This window comes from Triturus cristatus, chromosome 11 (genome assembly GCF_964204655.1).
Source record: "Triturus cristatus chromosome 11, aTriCri1.1, whole genome shotgun sequence".
NCBI classification, from domain to species: Eukaryota; Metazoa; Chordata; class Amphibia; order Caudata; family Salamandridae; genus Triturus; species Triturus cristatus.
This window is the reverse complement of record NC_140594.1, coordinates 333,095,762-333,122,191: the sequence shown is the minus strand read 5'-3', so window position 1 is coordinate 333,122,191 and position 26,430 is coordinate 333,095,762.

The window sequence follows — 26,430 nt, the reverse complement described above, 5'->3', positions numbered from 1 at the left end:
TGTTGGTTATTGGTTTTGTCGAGGTATAGGGGTTGCACTGACTGGAGTGGGAATAGTACATTTTACCCCTCCACAATCAAACACTGTCCCTACTGTTGCATAACCTGGAGTGGAAATAATACATTTTACCCCTCCGCAATCCAACACTTTCTCTACTGGTGCATACACTGGGGCCAGAAAATAAATGTTACCCCTCTGCAATCCTATACTTTCCCTACTGTTGCACTGACTGGAGTGGGAAGAATACAATTTACCCCTCCGCAATCCAACACTTTCCCTACTGTTGCACTGACTGGAGTGGGAATAGTAAATTTTGCCCCTATGCAATCCAGCACTTTCCCTACTTTTGCATACAGTGTAGTGGGAATTATACATTTTACCCCTCTGGAATACAACACTTTCCCTACTGTTTCACTGACTGGAGTGGGAATAGTAAAATTCACCCCTCGGCAGTCCAACATTTTCCCTACTCTTTCACTGGCTGGAGTGGGAATAGTACATTTGAACCCTCTGCAATCCAACACTTTCCCGACTGATGTATGCACTGCTGGAGTGGGAATAATATATTTTTCCCCTCCGCAATCCAACATTTACCATACTGTTGCACTGACTGGAGTAGGATTAGTAAATTTCACTCCTCCGCAATCCAACACTTTACCTACTGTTGCAGTGACTGGAGTTGGAATAAAAAAATGTACCCCTGCGCAATCAAACATTTTCTATATTGTTGCACTGCGTGGAGTTGGAGTGGTAAATTTTACCCCTTCTGGGTCCAACCTTTTTGCCAGTGTTGTATAAATTGGAGTATATGTATTATTTGTAAAATGTTGTATTTTAAATTATTAGGTTTATTTGTATGTAAACATATAATGTTTATAATTAATAATATATTTTTAGTAAATTGATAGTTTTTTTATGTTGCTTACTTTTTCAATTTCAATTAAATTGCTATGTTTTTTAATTTTATGATGTGATTGGTTATATAATAAAAACAAGTTATAGTTCGGAAATGGAATAAAGAAAAACTTCAAAATTCATTAAAAAACAAAGGTTACAGGGACATTATAGTTAAGCTCAGGTTTCACGCGTACAAAACCAGTGAAATTCAGCAGTTATAGTTAGCTTCGCTAACTATAATATGCGCCCCCCCCCGCAATGCACCTCTTATGACCTCACACAATACATCACTTACAACATGGTCAGTAACATCACTGATGATATCACTGATGACATCTCAAATGGCATCACTGCTAAACAGCAGATGTGTTGCTCGACTAAAAGACATTCACATTGACAAGGCCAATTGAAAGCTTGGTAATTGCCAAGACCTATTGGCTTTATCATTGTATGTTGCCTGTTTTAATAGAGACTTTTTCAGTTTGCATTTTTATTTTTATTTACCCCAGTGTCTCACTTGCTTTTCAGGGTAACCTTTACCTTTGAAGCCTTTGCTCCACCCAAACTCCTCCCAGGTTGCTCTGCTGGTCTTTCTGTTTTACAGTGCCTTCTAGGTTGGCTGAGTATTTTAATTGGCTTTCATTCATTCCAGCTGAGGGCTAACTATTTTCATGAGTTCTTCTGCGCTGATTAATTTATGGGCATTCATTATGGGGTCTCCTCGTATGTATAGTGCTTCTTGCAGCAAGTTATAGATGGGGAAAGTGTCAGAGAGGTGAGGGATCGGGAGACAAAGGGAATGTAGCAGTCGTCCATATCAAGAAACAGATTGAGGTTCATTCCAGCCCTACAATCACCAATCCTAAAAAACAAACCAGGCTGGAGTTTGTTTTTGAACTTCAGCCGGAAATCTGCTGACTGAAGGCCATTTGTTTGCAAAGTGAGACAAGGTAATGGGAATGAGCACATCTTTTAACCCTTTTCTTGGCAGGAGCTTGATTGAATGCCATTGCTACATTATACATTATATTTATACTTAACAAGGGGAAACCCGTAAGGTAGGAAGGACCTAGGGTACTTACTAATTTGAAAAACAATAGGTCCTTACTAATTTGAAAAACAATAGGTCCTTCAAAAACAATTCAACAAAAGAGAAATATAGACCAGAATATTGCTACATTATACAGCAGGATGTTTAAATGTAGGTATAACTGGTGTTTAAATCTTCGCTTTCTAACGCTATGTAGAGAAGGAGGATCTCAGCATACTAGTCACTGCTATACAAGATTAATTTTATATGTCCACACTGTTAATTTTTTCAGCACCGCTTTGGAATTTATTTTATTGATCAATCTATGCAATTACATGTATAACCATTTATTTTGTAGGTAATACATGTACATGATTTAGAGCTACCGTAAATGTGTAGTGTTTCTTGGTAGTAGCAGCAGAATCTGCATCTCAGTTAAAAATCTGAGGAGTTCATTAGAGCTGCCCATAGGGAGCTCTGATCACTAGCCCTGTTAGCCCTGGTTCAGAGTTGGTGGACGGGTTATGCCTTCACAAATATGAAAGCTATATAGTCCGCCTTATTACAAGTGCCATTAGATATAGCCCACTTTTAATAAGGAAGATGATATAGTTGTTAGGTTTGTAGTCCAGTCACTTTCACACAAAGCTCTACATTGGGCCCATAAGTGCTTTGTTTAGTGTTTCGTGGATGCGATACTGTCACAAATGTGGAGGATGCATTGTACAATATTACAAATGCATTATAGCTTATTGCTCTTAAAATACTGCAGATGGCATATACACCACTATTTTTCTGGAGTATTCTTGGGGCTTGACAGAAATCTTGCTTACCAAGGCTGCATTGGAACATGGATATGCCACATCGAACACTGGAATGACATCAGAATGTCACAATCTGATGCTGGTATATAGGGAAACCCTCCGTGATGCATTGAACATCACTGATACCAAGCCAACCTGTGAATACATAATGCAGCCACTGTTGCTCTTGTCTTTGGAAGTAAAGAACCTGCAGTGTAGAAAACAGAAACCTCAATGAAAAGGTTATATTTGATGGTGAATGTGCTACAAGTTCTGATATTAAAACTTGGCTCATGATATTCTGGGGAGGATAAGTCCTCAAGTCAATTTTATTAGGTATTTGCCTCCACAATAGCCCTTATAATTAAGGAGGTGATCATGGTCGGCAGCGAGGTTCTTTTCTCATGAAATGCTATAAACATTGTCATTGTAAATGATCTTCTTAGACACAAAATTATGTGCAATTGTTTTTGGCTTTATAACTAGCGAGAATGATCTCTTGTTTGGAGCCCATGTCACAGCACATATTTATTCTTGGCATAACGCTATCACTCACAACACAGCCTGGCGAGGTAGTGAATTTGTTATGATCCTGCGCAATGCCGAAAAAGCATTTATTCGGTAGCAAACTCATATTTATGGGTTTTACTTTCCATTTTGGAGTAAAAATCGCTTACACCGGGATTGTGTATACCCTCTATCGAAATCCTCAACAGAACTGCACAGAGCAACCCATCTGGGCTGCTCCCCTCATCTCTCTTATTTGTTCTTTATTAGGAGACTTTTTTTTAGGGATACGTTTTTATAACCTTTTCTCTCTACTGGTAGATATGAACAATGTGGCAGTGAATGTTATAGTTAAAGCCAGTAATGTTTCCCTCTTTACCCCTGAATCAGCAGCTGCTTTACCTCACAGTTTTGCAAAAGCAATGGCATTTGGTGATGTGTGGTATGTGGCTTCATTGAGTCGCAGAGCCAGGCCCTAGTAACAGATGAGTTCTGCCCGAGGCTTTATTTCAGATCTTCTATCTTGGCATTATTCTCAATCCTGGAGCTCAGTTAGTGATAAGCGCTAAATTTTGGCCGAAACAACATTTAATTTATGAAAAGTTGAGATAATCTACCCATCTCGTTGACTAGAAGATGCAACATGATGAAGATAATTACCTTGCCAGAATTATTAGATCTACTTTTTGGATGGAGTTGTCTGGAGTTTTACATGGTGGGTAAAAGAAGCCCAGACAGGTTTAAAGACTTCTAAAGCTTTCCCTTAGTTGGGGGTTTAATAGACTTTAAGTTGCATTTTTGGGCTGCTCCTGGATGCACACTGATGATTCTCATACTTTGGAAAGTCTCCACGTCTCCATATATTGACATAGGACTTTGAATGCCGTATCTGGTGACGGTGTAGAGCAGTTGACTTCTGATTATTTTGAAATGTAATACTCTTTAGGTCTTTATTAGGATGCAGTTGGACCTTCAGTCCTGTTTTCGTATTTTGAATATTAAGAGTGACTCACCCTTTTTCATGCAATTAGAAACCGAGTTTGGACTCATACCTGATGTATTTCTGCAGGCCAGTATCCAACCACCCATTGCTTGGCAATTGAACACTGAGCATTTTTTTACAGGAAATGAGCACGAGGAATGCTCAAGAAAGGCACAATATCTGGCATAATTTTGGACAGACTGGCAGCGGCGGCCAGCACAGGTAAACACGATGGGGTAGGGGCAGGAGTGGAGGTGAAGTCTACAGATGACAGAATAGATATAATTAAAAAATAAACAGCACCTATTCCATCATCTGTCAGTTTCCCTCCCTTGGGCGGCCTGTCCCGTTCCACCCTGTTTACCTGTGCCGGCCGCTGCTGTAGACTGCTGTTTTAAATATTTGAGCTGGAGTAGTGTTATTTTACCACCTTAGGCAGCGATTAATGGTTGTTTGTCATTGCACCTCATAAGGAATGTGTTGATATTGGCTGGAACTGTTGCAATATTTATCAACATCTCAGAGTAGTTGCAGAGCAAGACAGAACACCACACAATAACATAGCATAAATTAAAATAACAACACAACAAAAAAAATCCAGACAGGACACAATATAAAAAAAGCAGCAAAACAGTGTACACTACAACTTTCATAGCATAACTCAGTACAAAAATGTAGCTAAAAAATACGACAGCTCAAAACAGTCCACAATATAACTAACAAAGTGCGACACAATGAATATGCACAAAATATTCATGTCATGTTTTACCATGTCCACAAATGTTTTTTTCACTATTTAGAGTAAAAGGAACTTGCACCAAACGAAGACTTACTATGCACTGAGACTAAAACATAGTGCCACTCAAAAACTATTTTGTAATCCAGCTCATGTATCTTTCTAGCTAACATAAATTAAAATCAAGTTTCAGCAGATGAACAATGGTTGTTCAGAGCTGGTTTCCACACTGAATTGGGTGCTTGAAAGCTCTTAAGCTCTTCTACTGAACCCGTTTACTGAATCTGAGTAGAACAAAATACAATTGTTAAAGTGGATTTTTTTAGTTTCAGTGAAGAGACAATCTAAGATTCTTCTAAAGACAATAAAGCAAGTATAATTTGAAAACTCCCTATACTGGCCAAAAATGAGACAAAGAATCTGATGTCGCCATGTGATAAGACAGTCTCCCTAGTAGCACATGCCCTCTCTTATTGTAAATTGACAAAGAATCAGGGATGAATCCAACATCAGGCAAAACAAGGGAGAATGCCAGAAGATATCCGGCTGGAGTTGTCGAATGACATCCAAACAAGGGTTCAATAATGCTTGGGGAACTTGAAGCTAAACGTCAGTGCAAATTCAAGTAAATCACACGTGGCAGGCTGAAGTGAGGAGGTTCCACAGGGCAAACTCAGACAATGAAGGGAAGTTAGGCCGAACCTGAAAAGATAAACAAGCGTGAGATCAACCTGAAGTAACTCAAGGGAAAGACACACATAACAAGCAAGACATTAAAGCAAGTCAGTTACATAAAATCATGCAGGTAACTAACGTAAACTAAGCAAAGAAAAAAGGGTCAGTTTTGAACTCCAAGCCATTTGGCAGTGATGAGAGTAATATTTTACCCACCTTATTGTCTTTAGTAAGACATTAGATGTCCTCTTCGTTGAACCTTAGAAACTTTCCATGTTATCACAACTCAATGTCGCAGTGCAAGATCAAAGCCTAGTGTTGATCCAGTCGGACATGTGCTCATGGGCATTCAGATTGGTCCTAAAAGTTGCAGCTTTATGACTAGTGGGATGACCTATAGATTTCTTCTAGTCTTGGAGGCCAAGGGTCTTGTAGTGGAGTGAGTACTAGAGCAGACGGTATTGATGGAGCAGCTGACATTATGAGCTTGACCCAACAAGATAAGCTAGTAAAGGAGATTGGTGAATGCTTCTGAGGAAAATAAAAAGTTGGTCGAAAGCACAAAGGGGGGAAATGTAAAGGATGCATTCTTGAAGGTGAGATACTAAACAGAGAAAGGGAAAGGAGGGAAAGTAAGGATAGAAAATTGAACGTGTAGCTACTTGGTGTAAGCAAAGATGTAGAAAATTGCTCATTCAGAGAAATGTAGGTCGAAAAGAGACAGATCTCTAATGTCTAAACCCCTGTGACAAGAGATGAAGAACAACAGTGAGGCTAGTTTAAAGGAGCGGTCTTTTCAAAAAAGATCCTAGAACATAAACCTAGACAATACGAATACATCAGTGAGGATGTCCCAGATGAAAGAACAGTGGGGTAGGGGAGGACTTTTAATATGAATATCTTTCATGCGATAACAGATTAAAGGATCTTTCTCTGAAGAAGTGGCATTGAAGATGGCCTGCGATTACCCAGTGATACACATTGGTGCTCTTATAGCAAAGGCCCTATTTTGCAAGTGGGTTCTGTCCATTTAGTACACCTGGATGGTTTGTTTTTTGATTACCCATTTTTAAAACCTTTACTACCCGAGTGTTATTGGACTTGAACATGTTTACCACTAGCCACCATGACCCTGCTAGGATGAGGCGTTCTGAGCTGGTTACACAGGCACACTTGTGCACATGTGTACATGCTGCATATGAGAGATTATAATTGTGCTGTGCCTAGTAGCTGCACACAAGTAACCTTACTGTGTACATTTGAAAATGAAATATCTACCTATCAAAATATCCCTTTTGACAGGCCAAAACCTTCTCTTTTATATATTAAGGAATCACCCATATGGAGACATTCTTGCCCATAAATGCATGCTTCGTGATATTTAAAAGTAGGACATGTTGAAATTATTGTTAAACATTTCCTTACAGTGTAATATTCCAAAAATGTATTTCACAGAGCAAGGCTGGCTTCTGCCATAGGGTATCATTGGGCTACATTGCTGCATTTATTAAATGCTAAATACGGAGTCTGTAGCAGGTAGGGGGATGCTTCTTCCACTTATCTTAATTGCAATTTAAACTCTTATTTAAATGTTGGATTTAAAATTTTTATTTTGGAAATGCCACTTTTAGAAAATTGGCACTTCCCTACCAAAGGTTTCTGGGGCTTTTCTCTGAGTGGACAGCTGCATGTCTGGTTATGCTCTCACACTGGGAAATGTTTACTAGAGCCGGACAGTAAACAACAGGGTCCAGGTTGTAGAGGTGAGGGGATCTTCCTGACAGGATGGCTTGAGAGGGGCTATGCCCTGTCCTGATTACATTTCAAATGTACCTACTTGCAGCACAGACAGAAAAACCCTGACAATAGGCCTGCCTTTACCATTGCTTCACTAGCCAGGCCAGAACCAAATCCAGGGGAAAGAGAGAAACTTACCAGAACCAGTTTATTTCCTCCAAGGGCCTCAATCTCATTGGAGACAAGAATGACAGAATTAGTCCTGCCAGGCCAGTGTATTCAAGGATGGGGCCCAGGACCCCATTCTGGGGACGTAGAAGAAAGAACCTGCTCCCTGTTGCAGTTGCACATGGGAAGTGCTCCTGAGTGGCAGGAGCAGGATAGGAGATGTTTGCTGGCTCCCGCTCAGCACAGAGCTGTGTGCAGGGAGTTGGCCGGTGTCGCGGAGGCCTTAGGTTTCCCCCCCACCGCCTTTGATATACCCTCAGCATTGGGGTGTCTCAGGTGGGACCGGGGCACCCCTTTTAATAAAAAGAGAAAAAAACATGTGGTGTGGTGGCCTCAAAACAAAAGTAAAGGGGGCAAACCTGCTCATTACAATTCACTGCTCTATGAAATGAATGCCCTATAATGCCCTACAAGGGCCCATTCAGTACTGCCTTTCTCCTTGTGGCGGTCCTATGAGGGCAGGGGCACTGCTAAAGATATTTAAACGGGGTGGGGCAGCAGAAGTTGCAGCGCCACCACCTCCAAGAGAATTTTGGAAAATTACCCTAAAGTTCTGGGGTCAGGCAATCAAAATTCTATTACAAACACCAATGAAGCCAGGCATGCTATGAAGAATTGAAGGGCTATCTAGTGCTCAGTGCCCTTCGTTAATCAATGAGTTAGACAGCAACCTCCAAAAGATACGGCCATCTTGAGGATTCCCATAGAGTACTTTTTCTAGAAGATGAAGGCATGAAGTATGAGGTCTTGAGGATGACACTCCCAATACAGGAGTAGCCCGTGCAGGTAAGAGCGGTGGGTGGTGGGGTGGGGGGGGGGGGGGGGGTACTCGAAAGACAACTATGAGGAAAAATTAAATAAATATTTAAATTTCCCTTGTCGTCTGTTGAGTTCCCCTATCCCGTCCCACTGCCCCATCGCTCTTACCTGCACAGGGCCGCCCCAGTCCCAACCTACATGCATTGAAGAAGGAAGATGATGTGGGAAAGTTCCGGTAGGTGAGGGAACTAAGACTGCAAGGGTCAGTGAGTGGTGATGAAGGCACCAAAGTGCCTGCCAAGTAAGATGACATAGGAAAATAACAAAGGGATGAAATGGGTTAGAAATGGAAATGACCCAATCCTGCAGAAAAGCATTAGTTGTCGAGTCTTCAAGATCTGAAGAACAGCTCATGTGGCCTGGAAGGTGACAGTTCTGCTAGAATGCACAAACATCCAGGTCTAGAAGTCCCCAGAGTTGAGGGATGAGAATAAAAGTGCCGTAGTCCAGTATCAGGTCACCAGAGTCCCAGAGTAGTTTTGAATACTGTGGAGTTGGAGAGGGGAATGTACCCCACAACTGAGAGAGATTGTTGTGAAGGCAATCTACCCAGAGGTTCTCGGAGAGATCTGACAGCATTTGTAATCTTCTACCCCCAAGGTTGTTGACATACCTTACTGCTGAAAGCTTGTCAATCCTCTATAGGATACAAAAGTCCAGCTCCTGATGAACGTTTTAATGGCGAAGGCATCTGATGGTAGTTCTAGCGTATTGATAAGCAGCTGTTTCTTGAAACACTACCATAGGTACAAGCAATCTACCGGGTTATTAATAATGTGGTACGCAATGGGGCCTCCCAAACTCGCGCAAAGTTTACAAATTCCAAAATCAATGTGGTGCTACAGGCAAAGGGAAAACCCTTAACCCTTCACAAGGGGCAAAAATACCCCACAATTTATACTCAATGGGCCTGTGCACACATGTAGTTGAATGTAGACAAATAGTACTGTCAAAATTCTCTATCCACGAATAACTATTATAATGCACATTACAGTTTGTTTCAACACAATAATGAACGTAGAACACTCCCGATGATTTGTGTTCATATGTTTATTGTAGGTCACTACACCCATCTGTAGGAGAGTAGGGTCTGCTTTCTATGTTCACCCCCACTTTTTGCTTTTGCTTTACTGGTTTTCGACTTAGATGTGGCTGTGGGCCTGCTAATCAGACCCACAGCCCTGCTGTTCTCTCTCTAAATTAATACTATGTACTTCAGGTGCATAACCCATTTGGATAGGATCACCTTATTGGCCCCTGTACAGTGTACCCTAGGTACCCAGGGCATAGGTGTACCCTAGGCCTACCAGGGGCTGCAGCATGTATTATGCCACCCCTGGCCTGGCCTTCCATTCTGACACAACTGGCTGATCACTCAGCTGGGGCAAGGTCGTGTAATCACCCCTTGCTTAGGTGTAGTATTCCTATACCTAACTTACATATAGACACATGTGTACCTATCAGTCACTCCTATGGCAGGCCTTAACAATCCTGGAGGCAGAGTGCTTGGTAACATGTGAGATGGTGCTCTAGCATGAGCTGAGCCTGTCTGCAGCTTTCGGAACTAAGTCCTTATAGCTGTTCTATGATATAGCCTACCATATACTCTTAAAGTGCCTTATAATCTTAGACGGTTATGGTAACTATGGTTTGGCTTTATCGAAACATGTTGTGTAAGGTGTCTAACACTGTGGAATAATACCCCCATGCCATTTCTGGACATGAGAATATTATTCCCCCCTTCTAGAGGGAAAGACATGTTAAAATCATACTTCAACTGTTAGCCTCTGACCAAAGCCTCAGCATCACACAATGGATGCTGCTGCCACGACACAAGTCTGACCTCCTGCAGCTGGGAGTGATCCCAGCCAGGGAGGCCTGGACAATAGGTTTCCTGCTTGGGGAGGTGCTAGCACCTCCCCAGACAGCCTTTAGTGTATTGGGGCAGGGTGGGCTGAAAGGAATGAGACATGCCTGGGGCACACAAGGTGTTCCTTGCATAGTCCAGTGCAAACCGGCGCTGGGGCACTCCAGCCCCAGCGCTGGCGCGAAACTGGACAAAGGGAAGTGGGTGTAACCACCCCCTCCTAGGTCCCACCCATAAGGCGTGACCTAGCAGGTATCCCAGCCCCCCAGATTAGTATAAGAGTGGGAGTTGGGCCTCAAGACTTTAGATTATCCTGAACCTGCAAACTTGAACAGAAACTCTGGACCTTCGGCATTCGACGAAAGAAGAAGACTGAAGAATCTCCCTTGTAGCCAAGGAGTGGCTACCCTGTGCAAACAGGCACCATCAAGAGACTACCCTTTGCTTTGCCCACGTTCTACGAGGAACCGACTGCAGAGCCCGACCAGAGCCTCAACTTCCAGACTTCTCCGACCCTGATCCACATCCACAGCAAAGCTGAGATCCGTGGAGGCGACGAGCGACGTGGGACCGGCTACCTGGGAAAAGTGGCTAGTAACTTAAAGCGCAGCTTCTGAGGCACCCTCGAAGTTGTGCACCGGGGATTGAGAAGCCCCAACCCCAAGCACCATCTGCACCGAAGATCAGCCCCCCACACTCCACGAGTCCTGCGTGGGGCCCTTCTGCATTTTCCTGCTTGCCGCGTCTGTCCGGTTGCTTGCCCGCTGGCTAGTGGCCTTTGTGACGACGCACCCTGAAATCTTCTGCGCTGGTTTGGCTCCTCCAGACTGGCTCCCGCTTCTCTGCAAAGAAGAAGCACCCCAGACCTTCCTGGTCTGCACCAGAAGCAAGTCCTCCGTTCTTCGTGGGTTCCGCTTGCCAAGGCTTGGTGAGTCCTAGTCCAACTTCGACGCCGCCGACAGCAAGAGCCTTTGTGGGACAGCTCGCCTCCTGGTCCTGGTCGTCCTCGACGCTTCCTAGTCCTCCTGGCTGCAGCGACAAGCTTCACCTTCACCTGCAATCTTCACGACATCGCCTGGTTCCACGTGGTCACTGGCTAGTGACCTTGACTCTGTCCCTTCTGCTTGCAGGTTTCCTCTCTTCTTGATCCCAGCCTTGGGATCCACCGGACACTCTTCACTGACTGCCTGTCAGCATCTTTCTTCAGGCATCCATAGGAGTCGACGACGAAAACCGACGCATCTTCACCCCTATGCACCCGCAGCCTGTGGGCTAGGTAACTCGGGTACTCCGGTGCTCATCAGGATAGTGACTATCCTAATGTCTAGTTTTCAAGTCTCAACTTCCTAGCTACTCCGGAAGTGTCCTAAATCTACCGTTTTCTAAACTGTACTATTGCTATTGACTTTTACGCATTACGCGTGAGTGTTTCCACTCTGCACACGAATCCCGTGGGCCTCCCACTTCCTAACTAACGCTAGTGTAGTGTAGCCCCAGCGATTCCCTAGGCCTAGGCCTATTCTATTTCCGTGACAGTGGTCCTTATACAACTTACTTAGTATATGGTTTGCGTGGCCCCTAGGGCCTAACTGTATTACTTACCTGTGTGACATAATGTATGCTTAAATAAGACTGTGTTGTACTTACCTCTAATCTCATAAAGAGTACTGAGGGTTTGACTAGAATAAATACACTTTATTTTATATATATATCTGTTGTGGTGTCCTTTCATTTGGTATTCAAGGGATTATATATGGTATCACAGCTGGCTTCACATGCCATTCAGAGTTTAGCCTAAGACTGCTCTTGTCCATGCTACCACTAGGATAGCTGGTCTATAAGGTTGACTTTACAACCAATCACCATAAGGGTATTTGGACTGATATAAGGTGTACACTAGAACTAGTGACATCATACATCAGGCCAACTTCTCACACCATCCGACACGTGTTTTGTCAGGGCCAACACCCAAGACTTCTTCAGGGCTGGAAGAATATACAATGATAGGTTTCAACATCAGACAGAATATCTGTGTGAAAGAGTTAGTGACGACTTAACATAAAAAAGTGCATCACCCTTGGTGACAGCCCAGAATTACAAAAGGATTTTGTACTAGCAAACGCAATCCTAACACAGAACACATAAAGTCCCAGTGCTAATAAAATATCAGCGTGAAAACTCGGTTAGAATTTAAAACAAATGCAACTTCCAGAACCAACATATTTCAGATTCAATTTCATTAAACATATTCTAAATACATATTCAATCATGTTTGTACAATCAGCGTTTATCGAATATCTATCGTTTAGAAGTATCACAACACATACCTATTCTTATCATAATTGGAATTAGGTAACCAATGTACTCATAAAGGTTCATCAAAAACATCATACCCAATTCAAAGGATGGGAGGGAGAAGGAGAGGTAAAGAGAGAAGAAATTATAAAGCAACAGAACCATAGGTATCCTGTGGCAAGGCATTGGATCTGCTTGTGTTGGAGTTGACGATTACACCTGGTGAGGGGCCAAAAATGGCCTTGCTGTTCTAGGCCGCCATACCGAGGAGCCACTTGTTCAGTTCTGCAAGTGAATAGTCATTCAACAGAATGAGATCTGAGTAATAGCAGCCCTGACGAAGAAGGGGAGTTTTTTTAGCAGTCAAGGCGTGTTAATAAATAGAAATAAAACATATAGATTGAATCGAGGCTGCTAGAATGCTGATCGGGAAAGGACAGAGTCTTAGAAGAGGCCACTAATGTTGATTTTAGCTTAGGACATGGTGTCCACTATATACCCTTGGAAGTCTGCTGTCTTTGCCAGAGAGCAGGATCACTTCTTGAAGATTTGTGTGGGAGGATTACCATCCAATCTGAATAGAGGCAAATTGCTGATATGAACTGATGCATCAAAAGAATATCCTATAAATATATGATGAGATAAACCACTCTGGTGTGTAGGTGCACCACTACCACATTAAATACCTTTGTGAAACACCAGGGGGTGGAGCAAAGGCCAAAAGGATGGCATAGAGATTTCCAAGTTTGGTGTGCCAATTAAAGTTTGAGGAAGTGGTGGTGTTCGGGCAGATAGAAAATAAAAAAAATAGATATCCATTTGAGCTTTATTAACCAGTCTGTGGGAAGGAGGGTGTAGCATAAAAAATGTATCCTTTTTTCTTGATGCGGTGGTAAACCACCTTATGATTGAGAAAGTGAAGATGTATGACTAGGGGTGGGCGAAGTTCACTGAGTTGCACTACTTGGAATTCTGCTGAGTAGCATTCCACGGAGTTCCACTCAGCCTAATTAGATCCCTGTCATCCTGGCATGAGGACTGCTGTGCCTGCCTTTGTGCCCCCCATCCTGGATCGATGGCAGGACGGTCAGTGCGGCAGAGTGTCGATGATTGCACCACCCAGGCACAGGCAGCCGTACTGAGCCCGTGGGAAGAGGGGCCGTGTGGCACCTGCGTGCATTCCTTACACCTTGGCAAAAGGAAGGTACCCCCTATAGCATGGTATGTAAGGTCCAGGACAAAGAGGGAAACAAAGGGACCCAACCATGTGACCGAGCAGTCAAGATTTAGATCTCCGTGTCACAAGGAACTCATGACAACCTGTTGCAGGGCCCTTTGGAATTTAACACAAGCTGATCCAAGTTATTACCACAACAAAAAAAGAACACCTTGTACATAACTCACCGGATATATAAAAAAAAAACAGCAAACAGATTACAACAAAGTTTTTGGAACAGAAAAACTACCACTTATGGCCCTGGATCGTCTAAGAGTCCCGTGCTCTCAGCAGGAAAGTTAAAGACCTTTAAGATACCCCGTATGTTGATCCACCAATTCTGAGTTGTTATCTCAGGTGGTCCTGCAGAAAGTGTATTTTCAATATATTTTCCCCCGAAACATACCTAGACTGGATTGCATGGGATCCCAACCTACAACACAGCAATGACTGGAATTTTTTTTATTTTCCCACTGTACTTGGATAGTAATGGCAATTATTGGTTGGCATAGGTCTGAATGTTAAAAGTGAGTGAATTTATGTGTAAGTGTGTGAAGAGAGAGTGGTGTTGAATGAATGGGGGTATAAAATTGGTATCTTTTTTTGGAAAAAAAATATAAATATAGAGATCTGTTTCCTTGTGTTTTTTAGTTGAAAGGTTCTTGTGATTGTTTTTGAATATGAAATGGAAAGAATTGATCAAAGAAGCAGCACTACATATTGGATAAAATAGTATAGTATTGTTTATATCGTATGCATTCACATTATGTCTCATGTGATAACATTCATTTGAATGATTATAGAACCAGTGCCATATATTGTATCAATTTTTACAGCACTCTGCAAATTGTATGTACTCGCATTACGTCTTATGTATAATTCAATTGAGAAATGCAAAATGCATTAGGACATAACAAGTTAAAGAAATGAGACTTTAAATAAAAACACTAAAAAATGAGTTTGACACAAGGATTTAATGGTTTAATGTAATTCACATATGGCCAGCTTTGTGAGCTACCTGTAGCCCTTTTGGAAGCAATACAGGTCTAGTGCAACATTTCATTATCATTTATTGAATTCCTTTGACCGTCTAGTGCTACATGGGGCAGTAAACACAAGTCAGCTGGCTTCACATCCTGCTGCTAAGCTCAGGCCACCAAGGAGTACACTGTGGGCTTCCTTTGAACAGGTCAGAGCCTGTCATTTGCCGCTTATTCCTCATGGCAGCGCCTCTCCACTGAACTGTGAGGGGACATGAGGAGCCTCGCAGAATAAAGAAAGGACTGCACTCTGTGTGCATTCGAGAGACCACAAAATGCAGAACTTCAACAAACAGGGAATTATTGCAAGCCTCAAGTTCTTCTGTTCAGCATCTGATAGAGCGTGAAACCACAGAGGTGCCCAAGTGTTTCACTGTCACCGTATAAAGTATAACACAGGTTTAATCACCGCCCCTGATATGACAACACTATAAAAATAATTTGTATTATATCACTTGAAACACATTCAGGTCACATGCCACTGCGATCATACTGTCTATAATTCCAGTTAGCGGCACTCTGTTCACTAGCCCAGGAAAGATGAAATGCTGGGTTGACCTCACCAGTCCTCAAAGGGCATTTGAGGTACAGGTTACACAACACACACATTATGGTAGCACATAGATTGACCCACGTGCCATCACAGCACAGAATTATACTCCTATCCACCATCACCTAATACAACTAGCACCATGAGTCCAGGTCAGTGAGTTGCTGCCCACTCCCAGACAGTAGGGGTGGGTGACGGGGGCAAACTCCACCATGCGGCAGAGTCAGAGATTTTGAGCGGAGCGCAGAGTTAATCACCCACCCCTATTTATGACAGATCTGAGGACCTTTCCTTTTTTTGTGGAAGGGGTAGATAAAACTTTAAAAAGTGACCACATATCGAACAGGGATGAAAACGTTTTTTGAAGCTTGTCTGTAGTTTCATGGTCCACCAGGGTAGCTCCTTGCATCAAGAAAAGGCTGGGTAGAGGGACAATGGGCCTGAGTGTGGGTGGCCACAAAGTCTGAGCAGTAGGTGGACACTGTCTCAAGTTTGCCAGTTTGAAAGGACGAGAGCAATGAGGTGCCCACAGGGGGCCAAAAGAAGAATTAGAATGTGGGATTGCCTTTAACTTGGCCTGGAGGAGGTAAGATTGCTGCTTGAATCAACAGCCTGCACCTTAACAGAGATGGCCTTGATGTGGGAAGAAGGCAGACAGATGGGAGCCAAAGGTGAGGTTGGGTTATCCACAGAAGGGACGGTGGTTGTGAGACTTACTTATTTCATGGCTTGTCAAACATCCCCAAAGATCACTAGCTGAAGCAAAAAAACACAGAGTCTGTAAAAAATCCCTTCACAAGTTGGCTTGGGACTTATCGGATAGGGTGAAGAAGGATACTTGTTTTGGAACATTTTTTGGAGATGTGTGAGTGTGCTTGTAAAAGGTGCACTAAAATAAAGTGAATGTGATGACTGAGATCCAAAAGATGCCAAGGGGAAGTCTTGATGTGCGTATTGAATAGCAAATGAGAAAAAAGGCAGATTTATTAAGTTCCTGATGGAATGATAAGAAAGGAAGGAGAGTGATAGAAGAGAAGGGACTGCATTCCAGATAAAACATAGAGCTGGAAGAGTAACATAAAGTAGAGATAAAGTCCTAAATGTAGAGATAATGGTGAAAGGTGATATGTAGAGAAGAGGGACATAGGGTGAGCACTTATCTGTTGCTAGGAGCAGCAATAAAAGAGGGTGTGTACTGCTGGAAAGACTACAATGGGCGTGGTGACATCAGATCCTTTATGTCATCACATGCTATTGCTGTTGAAAGGGGTAGCCAATAAAGGCAAATTGCACAGTGTACCTTTCTGGTAAAATGTAAGCTCTTTTGTCAAATGCATTCCATAGTGTATTCATTAATATACATGAGGTATATACTCACTCAATCTATGAATATGATGATAGGAGTGCATTTATTAGTTGACCCTGTATTTGTGATGTTAATCATACATCAAGAAAAAATCAATTTTCTAAGCATTTGTTGTGATTCCATTATCATGTTGATCTCAGTTTTAGCATACATGTTGTAATTTATATGCGTAGCTGTCAAAAGGCCCATTGCCGGTGTAGCAGATCTTAAACAAGTGCATAGAATGCTGAACTTCTGGACTTGCACTTTTGCGTTAAACATTTTAAAAAGAGCTGAAATACTCCTGCATTGAAAATCTCATGGGTGAAAGGCCAATTGTTGAAAGTGTTACATGGAGTGTAGGGCCTCTTGGCAGCTAAATGAATGTGCACTTTAGTTTACAATTGAATGGACAAAACTGTATAAAATTAAATGAGAGGTCAGTAGTATAAACAACTGTTCATACAGGGATCAAAGGCCTCACAAGGAAAACCTACCTGGAAACAACGCACAAAACATAAGGGATAGAATGCTTCAAGTATGCTACGCCATGGGTAATTATTCTGGACTGCATTCCAGTCTTTGATTTTTCATTTCATCTATACCAGGGGTTCCAGACATGGACCAGCCACATAAAATCAGTCTTGGCCCTTCTCCAAAAGGAATGGTCAAGATCCATCTGGAAGGCCAAGTCCACTCTGAACAGAAATACAATCAACCCCATACTGGTTTTGGGCTCTATGAGCGTCATCAGTGGCCTGTCAGTGTGATATGCTTCTACGAGGAGCTGCTTCTGCCTTGGGCAGTGAACTTTCTTTACATGTGCTGAGTATCTCTAAGGACCTGAAATCTAACTGGCCTCCTGTTCTGATGTCTCAGGGACTGCAAAGACTTCACCAACCTCTGGGCACCGCTTTTCGAACCGCTGTATCAATTGCCATAGAGCAGGGCACTACAACCGACTCAGTCACCGACTCCATTACTGGCTCTGTGTCCTGACGGCACCGCAAACCGCACCATCTGCATCTTGCCCTGCAACCCTGGTCTCACTGACGACGACGACTGATGCCGCCGCCACCGAGCTGCTGCTTGCACCGTGACCTGTGGGCACCACAATCTGCACTGCCTCGCTTCACTTTGCCATCCTGGTCTCACCGACGCTGTCGCTGCTGCTGACTCATCACCCGTAACTGCATCGTGGTTGGGGACACCGCTCATGAAGTTTCACGACGCACCACCTCGTTCCCCACAGTCGGCTGACTGAGGCCAGCTCCTGCAAACCTGTTCTGTCACCTGCACAACAACCTGCCAGCACCGCATCGAGCACGGCCGCAGTCTTCACCATAAGCCGTGGTCTCACAGATGCCGTCTGGACGATCATCACCGAGCCGCGGCCTGCACCACATCGAGAGGACACCGCACCCTGCACCACTTCCATTTTGCAACCCAACCGTGACAGTTGCAATGACCGGCTCGCACCTCCGTGTAAGCCGCAACGAGATAGGTACTGTTACCGAGTCTGTTAACGCTTTTGCAGGCCCATATCAATGTGATCGGCTGGAACTGTTAGACTCTGTTGTCTTCAGCATCACAGTAGCCCCGGACGGAGTTAACAACTTGTACGAACTGTGTTTTTGAAGTATTTCTGCAGTTTAGAAGACATTTTGCAAAGTATCTATTTCTCAAGAACTGTATTGTGGATTCTTTATCGTTTTTGGTCTTGTCTTAAGTATATAAAAATATTGGATATTTTTCTAAACTGGTGTGTTCTTTTGTAGTGCTTTCACTGTGTTACTGTTGGTTATGTGTGGATGCTTTACACACAGTGCCTCTTAGATAAGCCTGACTGCTCGTGCCAAGCTACCAAGGGGGTGAGCAGGGGTTATTTTAGGAGTGTAACTCCCTTACCCTGACTAGAAGGAAGGGTCCCTAACTGGACAAAGGTCAAAACCCTTGCCAACTAGAGACCCCCATTTCTAACATTGGTGGCAGCGGTTGGATAGGACTTGGATTTGCACTTGACTTACAGTGATTGGTGTGCACTACTACCAGATCGTAGACCATTATGTACCACCTACTGTTTTTTGGTCTATTTTTGACTTTCCATTGGTCTTGAACTTGAACTTTCCAGTACAACATGCCTGAATCAATTGCATCATCTGCTGCATCCTTGAAGTGGCCTTTGAGGAGGAAAGGTTAGAAACCTACAATGTTAAGGGATTGAAGGTGGCCTGCAAAAAACCTTAAAGTCCAAAACAGGGGCCTCACCAGAAAAGAGGAGCTGCAAAAGGCACTGAGCGCCTGGGTAGCAGCCATACATGCTAGTGAGCTCTCTGGGTATCTTGGCATGGAGGCAGAAGAGCCTATTCCAAGGGTGGATGTGCTTTTGAGAGGGGGGCACACTCTAAACGAGGCATCAGTGGCTTGTCCCCAGGGGAGCTGGAGGTCAGGTGGGAAGCAAGGAGAGTTGCAATGGAACTGGAGAAGCTTAAGTTAGCCATGGAGAAGAAAAGGATGATGTTAGACCATGAGTTTATAATGCGGGAGCTGGACTGGGAAGCCAGTAGGGATAGGCCCAGCCCAGATGGTGGCAGCAAAAGTATTGGATCCAATACTGAGGATACACACACATACAGACTTGGTATCCTGCTTCAAGGAGGTGGTTGAAATACACCAGGGGGTTCAGGATTGTGAGGTTACTCCAGTGGTGAGCAGTATCCCTAAGGTGGATTGGGGAACTGGCACAGGGGATCATATCCCTGGTAGTGGGAGGTACACTCTACTGACTCTAGATGAGAGGTGCGGATAGAGGGGTTTGCCCATGATAGAAGCTCTAGTTAGTGAGTGTGGAGACCAGCAGAAAAGTATGAATTGAGGGACAGCAACAGTCAGACACTGTCTCACCAGTCTTGTGAGAATTATGTGGGGTACTTTTCTGAGACAGGGGATAGCTGGGTGAAGGGTAGTTTGGTTAACACACGTGTGGGGCTGTGTGATGCAGTTGTTGGAGAGCATATTTTAAGTCCCTGTTTTCCACAGCTAGGCCAACACCTGGTGGAGTGTGAGTTCTCTGACCCCAGGGAGCTTGCACTGAAAGCAGACCTTTTGGTGGATTCCAGAGGGTCTAGAGAAGCATCTGGGGTTGATCTTGCAGGAAGTGGCTCAGGTATTTCCCAACCGAGGGTGGTGAGAAAGGTTTGTGGTAGCCCAGATAGGTCCCGCTTTCATGGGAGGGAGCAGGGACTCATGTCCTGCCTCTGCGGAGAAGGAGTAGGAATGGGCTATGGCCCAAGGTGCCCGAAACCCGGTCCCAGAGCCTGGGGGGTTCCATGAGGGAACACCAGGTGGGGAGCCTAGGCTGTACTGGAACGCCACCCATGAAGGGGGACCCCTTAGTGTCTGTAGAACTGGGGGAGCCAGCTGTAACAATCATCCCACCAGTTCTGGTGTCTGGCAGCACCGCTCCAGTTGGGAGGGTGCATTAGTCCAGAGAAAAGGGTGAGTGGGGGACGCTGTCCCCAGTGTAAGGACCAGTGGGACAGGGGATTCCAACTCAGAGGTCAGAGCACCCCAGGCCTGACCCTGGTGAGGCCACTTCTGGCCTGATGGTCTTTATGCTCTGTCAGGTTGACAGGAGGCTGGAAACCTACGCCAGGCAGACTCTCACACAACTCATGAGGAGTGTGTTTACCTTGGGGGGGTTAGTGTACTCCCTGGAACTCCTGGGTTGCCAGGCACATGTCCAGCCTATGGATACAGACCCTGGGTTGGAGGACCAGGTTCAGGCGTCCCCCCTGACCTGGAAGAAGGGGTGACTGCTAACAGTGCCTGTACCTGTTTGTCTTCTGGGGGTGCTACTCCACGTGGGAGGGTACAGAGCCCCAGGGAGGAGGACTGGGTGTGGGAGAGACCACCCCAGTCCTGTGTTCAGCCTCAGGGTACAGACCCTGAGCTGATGGACCAGTTGCAGGATAGCACCCCTGAAATGGTGGGAAAATTGTGCAGAACACCTGCCATAGGTGCTTTGACAATTCTGGATTCGAGGTGGACTGCTTCTGGTGGGAGGTTGCAGAGCCCCGGGGAGGGGGGCAGGGTGTGGGAGAGCCCACCTCAGTCTCCTGTCCAGCAGCACGGTACAGACCCTGGGCTGGTTGTCCATTGTCAGGCTGTCATACCTGACTTGGCAGGAGGGAGTGAAGAGAAAGGCTGCCAAGCACCTGAGGCTACCGCCCCCCACTCTCCGACTCCACAGAGGTTAAAGAGGCCTGAAAGGTATAAGGCCTTGCTCTTATCACTGACAGCTGTCAGTAACCCGTGTGGCTTGCTGTCCTGGTGGACAGAGTTGCCCCTGGGAGGGGGACAGGAGTCACACCCCAGGGGTGGACTGAGCCACACCACTGTGTTGGCCATGTGGGTACTGTCTGCCTGTTGGGTCACATCTATGAACAAAGTAAGTTTAGGGGCTGCACAGATGATTTCCACAGGTGAGGAGAAGGGTTCCCAATGCCTGTAAGTAGATCACGGTGATGTATTAGAAGGATTGCAACTTACGAACTGGAAGTAACAACATGATCTCAGTGTCAAAAGCAGTGGCCCACTTACCTAGCTACAGAAGATACACATTTTTGATCTGCATGTTAGATGATCTACTTTGTAGCAGGCACATAAACCTTCTAGACTACTTTGTGTCAAAACTCTGATTTGACAAAACACAGAAGTCTCCCAAAACTGCATTCACCATAATAAGGCGCAGGTTCCCTATTTGCACCCGTGCACCCTTTGAAAGGTGTACCATGGTGCAAAAATGGAAAGTGTGACCTTTGAACTGTATGGCCCCAGGTTGTCCCATGTCATGTAAAAAATATCGTAAACCTTCCATTGCTTTTTAATCAACAGCAAATTGCATTCTGGGACTTTTAATTTAACTTTTAACTTTTTAAGTGTAGGGTAAGAGAGCAATATCCAAAGTGCTGACGACTAAAAAGCCAGTGATGGGTGATGGTATCACCCATGACAAATGGCCACTCGATAGTTTGTTTTTTGTGACAGCCTCAGGCTATGGTCTTCTTTTAAAATGTTTTAATGGTGAAACCTGGACAAAAGTGCCTCCAGCAAGAGGTGACCTCGTTGCCTTCTGTACATGCAGGGACTTACACGGAGCTGTTGAGGAGGAATTATTTCATTTTACAAGTTATTTGGACTGCCCAGCGGTGACCTCCTAAATCCAAGGGCCTGACACGTGCATTATCATAACACGCACCAATCAGGACAGCCTAATGGGATTTTGAACAGTGAAAGGCATAAACCTGCCAATTCCCGTTGAATTGCCGCCCGCTGAGCCATCCATGTCATTTTCTTCATTTATTTGCCACACAAGGTTAGTTTTCACACATCCCTGGGAGATAAACAGGCCACGACAACAAAGGCGAGTAATCAAGCACTTTCCGTGGGTTTTTCAATTTATTTCTCAAGAAGCCATCGCCAGGGTTAAGATGCAGGGCCGCACGAAATCTCTCTGGAAGATGGCAAAGAATTGATTTCCCGCCCTAAAAAGAAGGAAGAGTCAGACAAAAGAGCCATTTTTCTACAAAACAGAGAACACCTGTTCTATTTTTACCGCATCATTTATTGTTGTCTGAAAGCTCCGATTCTCTAAGCAGAACAGGAGCCTAAGTATTTTTCAATTAGAAAGTAATACAATTTCTAATGAGTCTCTTTTCAATTAAAGTACTAAATTACACACGTTCAATTACTCAGTTCGATGTAGGCCTCTGTTTCCCCTTGATAAATCGGGCTGGGGTGGAATCGATTTTATTTCTCCATCTGAGAGTGGTTGAAGGGACGCGCCTAACGGGAGGGTTTGTCTTGCCTTTCACGCTCACATTAACTCATTATGAGTTAATTAATCAGGGCCATCGATCTGTTGTCACATTGCTGGACGTGTGCTCCTCTGATGCCGGAGCACTAGGTCACATTTTACAGAGCTAACTTAATTATTAGTCTTTTCCTGGCTTCCTCGGGCTGAGCTTCCACCGCCCCGCACTCCCTCCACCCCCTCTCCCTGCCTCCTGCATGGCGCCCACACTAATCTCTCTGAAGTAATGACATGACTGCGCTTGAGCAAAGACAGGAGTGGAAGAGAAATGCTGCGGTCAGGACCAAGGGGCTTGATCCGTGCCCTTCCTGTCCCAAAGGTGTTATAATTAGAGTGAATTTAAAGTAGCCGAGATGGCCTGCACCTCTGCTGTTCATTAATAAAGCCTGAGGGAGCTCAGAACTGTTCAGCTGTGCTGTTACCGCACAAGGATGTCGCACAAGGATGTGCTTAGTTTAACAACTTTCAGATAATTTGATTGATTTCTTTAATAGCCACTCTTTTGTAGTGTAAAACTAAGCACCGCCACTGTATCTTTGGAGAGGGCATGCGTAGTTGTGATCTGGCGCCGCTTCATCAGGGTGACTTCAGGCCAGTTCCAATGTTACAGCCAAGATCACTGAACAGCATGGCACTTGCAATTTTACTTAGTACGTTATAAGTAAGGACTGAAAAGTACCAGCATGCTTAGCACGGATGGCGGAAATGGCGTGGGACCAACGTGACAGCTATGAACATGAGAGGGACGGGCGAAGGCACAGTGATTCTTGTAATTTTAGGGCAAATCGTTAGCGAAGACCAACATTGACAAGATTGGTCTAGCAATTAATACGAGATATTTGAATGGGCTGCACCAAGCAAGGTCTCAATAATGAATAACACGAAGTGACAAAATATTGCCTCTTTTTGTTGAAGGCATTTGACATCGTTAATAGCACTACACCTGGCAAAGGTGCACTGCTAGAGACTGCATCAAGTGCATTATTTTATGCAGTTACAATGAATTCACATATACATAATTGCAATCTATATCATAATTTAAATTAGACTTGTCATGCAGAGAAGATCCTCATTGGGGGGAGGAAAGGGGGGTGGTCGTCCATGGGCCCAGTATTCTAAATAAAGCAACCACTTCTAGGTGAAGCCCAACAGCTTTATAAATCCATATTCTGATAATATCTTGATATTATCAGAATATGAATCAAGATATTATTCCATAATATCTTGATTCAGAAAGAGCTTATTAGTTCCTAATTACATTCAAAATCCAATATGGCCCCCCAAAAAACCAAGACGTTTATCTAGCTTTTAAAATAAATGTTAATTTCTGACATTCTGAGAGCTGCAGTTGAGTACGGGAGGGAACACAGTCATACTGCACTCTTTCCACCATGCAGAGCTGCATTAGACGGTGCAGTAATTTTTGAGTGCAAATTCTGCCAAGTTTTGCATGGTGAAATTTGAAGGTAAAGCACTGGCTTAGAAAAATTGTGAAGGATAGGGGAGATTTATAGCCTCCCAGATTTTGGAGTATGCAGGAGATAAAGGGACAATATATACCCCAGATTTTGAAGTGTAAACTGAAGAACAAATAGTTGCAGAAAGAACAGGTCTCTGAAGGCATGCTGCACCTTGCCTGACTCCATGGAGTATTGTAGTTGGAGGAGCAAATTCTGTGGTGGTCGGGAGACATCTTTGTTTTATTAATTATTTTATTGCAGTAATTGAGGTGTTGAACCTCTCCTAAAATTACTCAGTTTACCAAGCAAGGTCGGTCAACAGATTAAGGGAGGGCAAGATGAGCTATTTTATGTTAATGTCGTTGCTGGCTCAACTAGCATGAGAAAAAAAAGTTGTAATTATGCAATGTGGTGTCATGGTGTAATTTTGGGACTTTCAGGTAATAAGCGTAGTGTGAAATTCCTGAAATTACGCCAGTTTAATGGAAATTTCACCTGGACCTAATTTTGTCATGCCATTTCCTGATTGGTTTACATCTTTTGATGACTCATCTCATGCTTTGGCTTTTAGAACGAAGTCATACCCATGGTTTGTCTTTTCCAGGGGCTATCCACCTTACACCTACCCTGAAGATTTGTGTCTCTTACACCCTCTCTGGTAAATGCTGAATTACTACACAAGTTGTAATCTTGATTGGAATTTGAACAACAATCATCTCTATTGATGTATTTCTACTTCACCAATTTCACTTTCACTAAATTGCTTCAACATGCACTATGTGTATTTATTCTTTTTATCCAAATAAAAGTATTTATAGCTTACAAGTAGTCCCATATCTTTTGTGATACCTTTATCAAGGTAAGGCAAGAGCACTTTGAATTTTTTGGGCTTGTGATTTCTGATTAACCTTTGTAGGATGAGGCCAACAATCTTCAGCATCTGACGTGCAGTTTGTTAAAAAGCCTGGACTGTCTCATGATGTACAAAATACCCGACAGCTTTTCGTGTGTGCCACTTTTATTTAGTTCAGACTTATGAGCCTGTTGAGCTTTACATTCTGGGACCCTGACTTTCCAACTTCTAATGTATGCCAGATATATATACTCCCAGACAAATGAAACGCTTCTGACATCTAGGCATGCTTTCCATTCGTACTCTTACTAGACAGATCTTATAGCAGGGCACACCAATCCCTATTCCCTCGATCAGTTTATTATATCAGGAAAACACTATGGGGCCTATTAGGATGGCGGGCCAACCTGAGCCCGCCTGCCATCCTAGTGGTAACGGGACCGCCTGCCTGCCATGCGGCGGTCCCGCACCCCTGATCATGATGCGACCGCCACTGCGGCAGTCGCATCTGGCAGTTTAACATTGCGGTGGGTGCTGCTGGCTGCAGCACTCGCCGCAATGGTAAAATGCCGTGTTGTGCATTTCCATGCGGGAAACAACCTTTACAACGCAGTCATTACATCGCACTACATTTACAACGCAGTCATTACATCGCAACATCCTTTACAACGCATGTCACTATAACGCATCCATTACGTTGCATGTGACTACAACGCATGACACTACATCGCATGTCACTACAATGCAGGCATTACATTACATCTCATTACAATGCATACCATTACAATGCAAAGTTCCCCTACACTATCCAACATTTACCCTACTGTTGCACCCCCTGGAGTTAGAATAGTAATTTTTACCCCTACACTATCCAACACTTACCCTACTGTTGCACCCCCTGGAGTTAGAATAGTAATTTTTACCCCTACACTATCCAACACTTACCCTACTGTTGCACCCCCTTAAATTAAAATAGCAATTTTTACCCCTACACTATCCAACAGTTACCTTAAATGCAATGTAATGGTATGCAGTGTAATGGAATGCGTTGTAAATGTAGTTTAAAAAAATGTATTGTAGTGGTATGCGATGTAAATGTATGCGTTGTAAAGGATGTTGTGATGTAAAATTTATGCATTGTAACATCATACATTCTTTCCATGCACAACGTGGCAGGCACCGCGCGGTGCCTGCCACCTTGTGCATTGACAGGTAAGTGCAGCCCCCCACTTGGCCGGGGGCTTACAACAGGCCCCCAAAGCAATTCTCCACCAGCATTTCCATGGCGGCATCACCACCATGGAAATGCCTTGAAACCTTGACATCATAATATGGATGGCAGTGCCTATATATGATCCCCCGCTCCGCCTGGCTGGCAATTGTAATAATTGCCGACCAGTGCGATACCCACCGCCATCATGATATGGCGGTGGGTAATTCACGTTACGATGGCGTGATGGTCACCACCGCTGGCACGGCGGTGACAATCGTTACGTCATCGTAGTCACCCCCTAA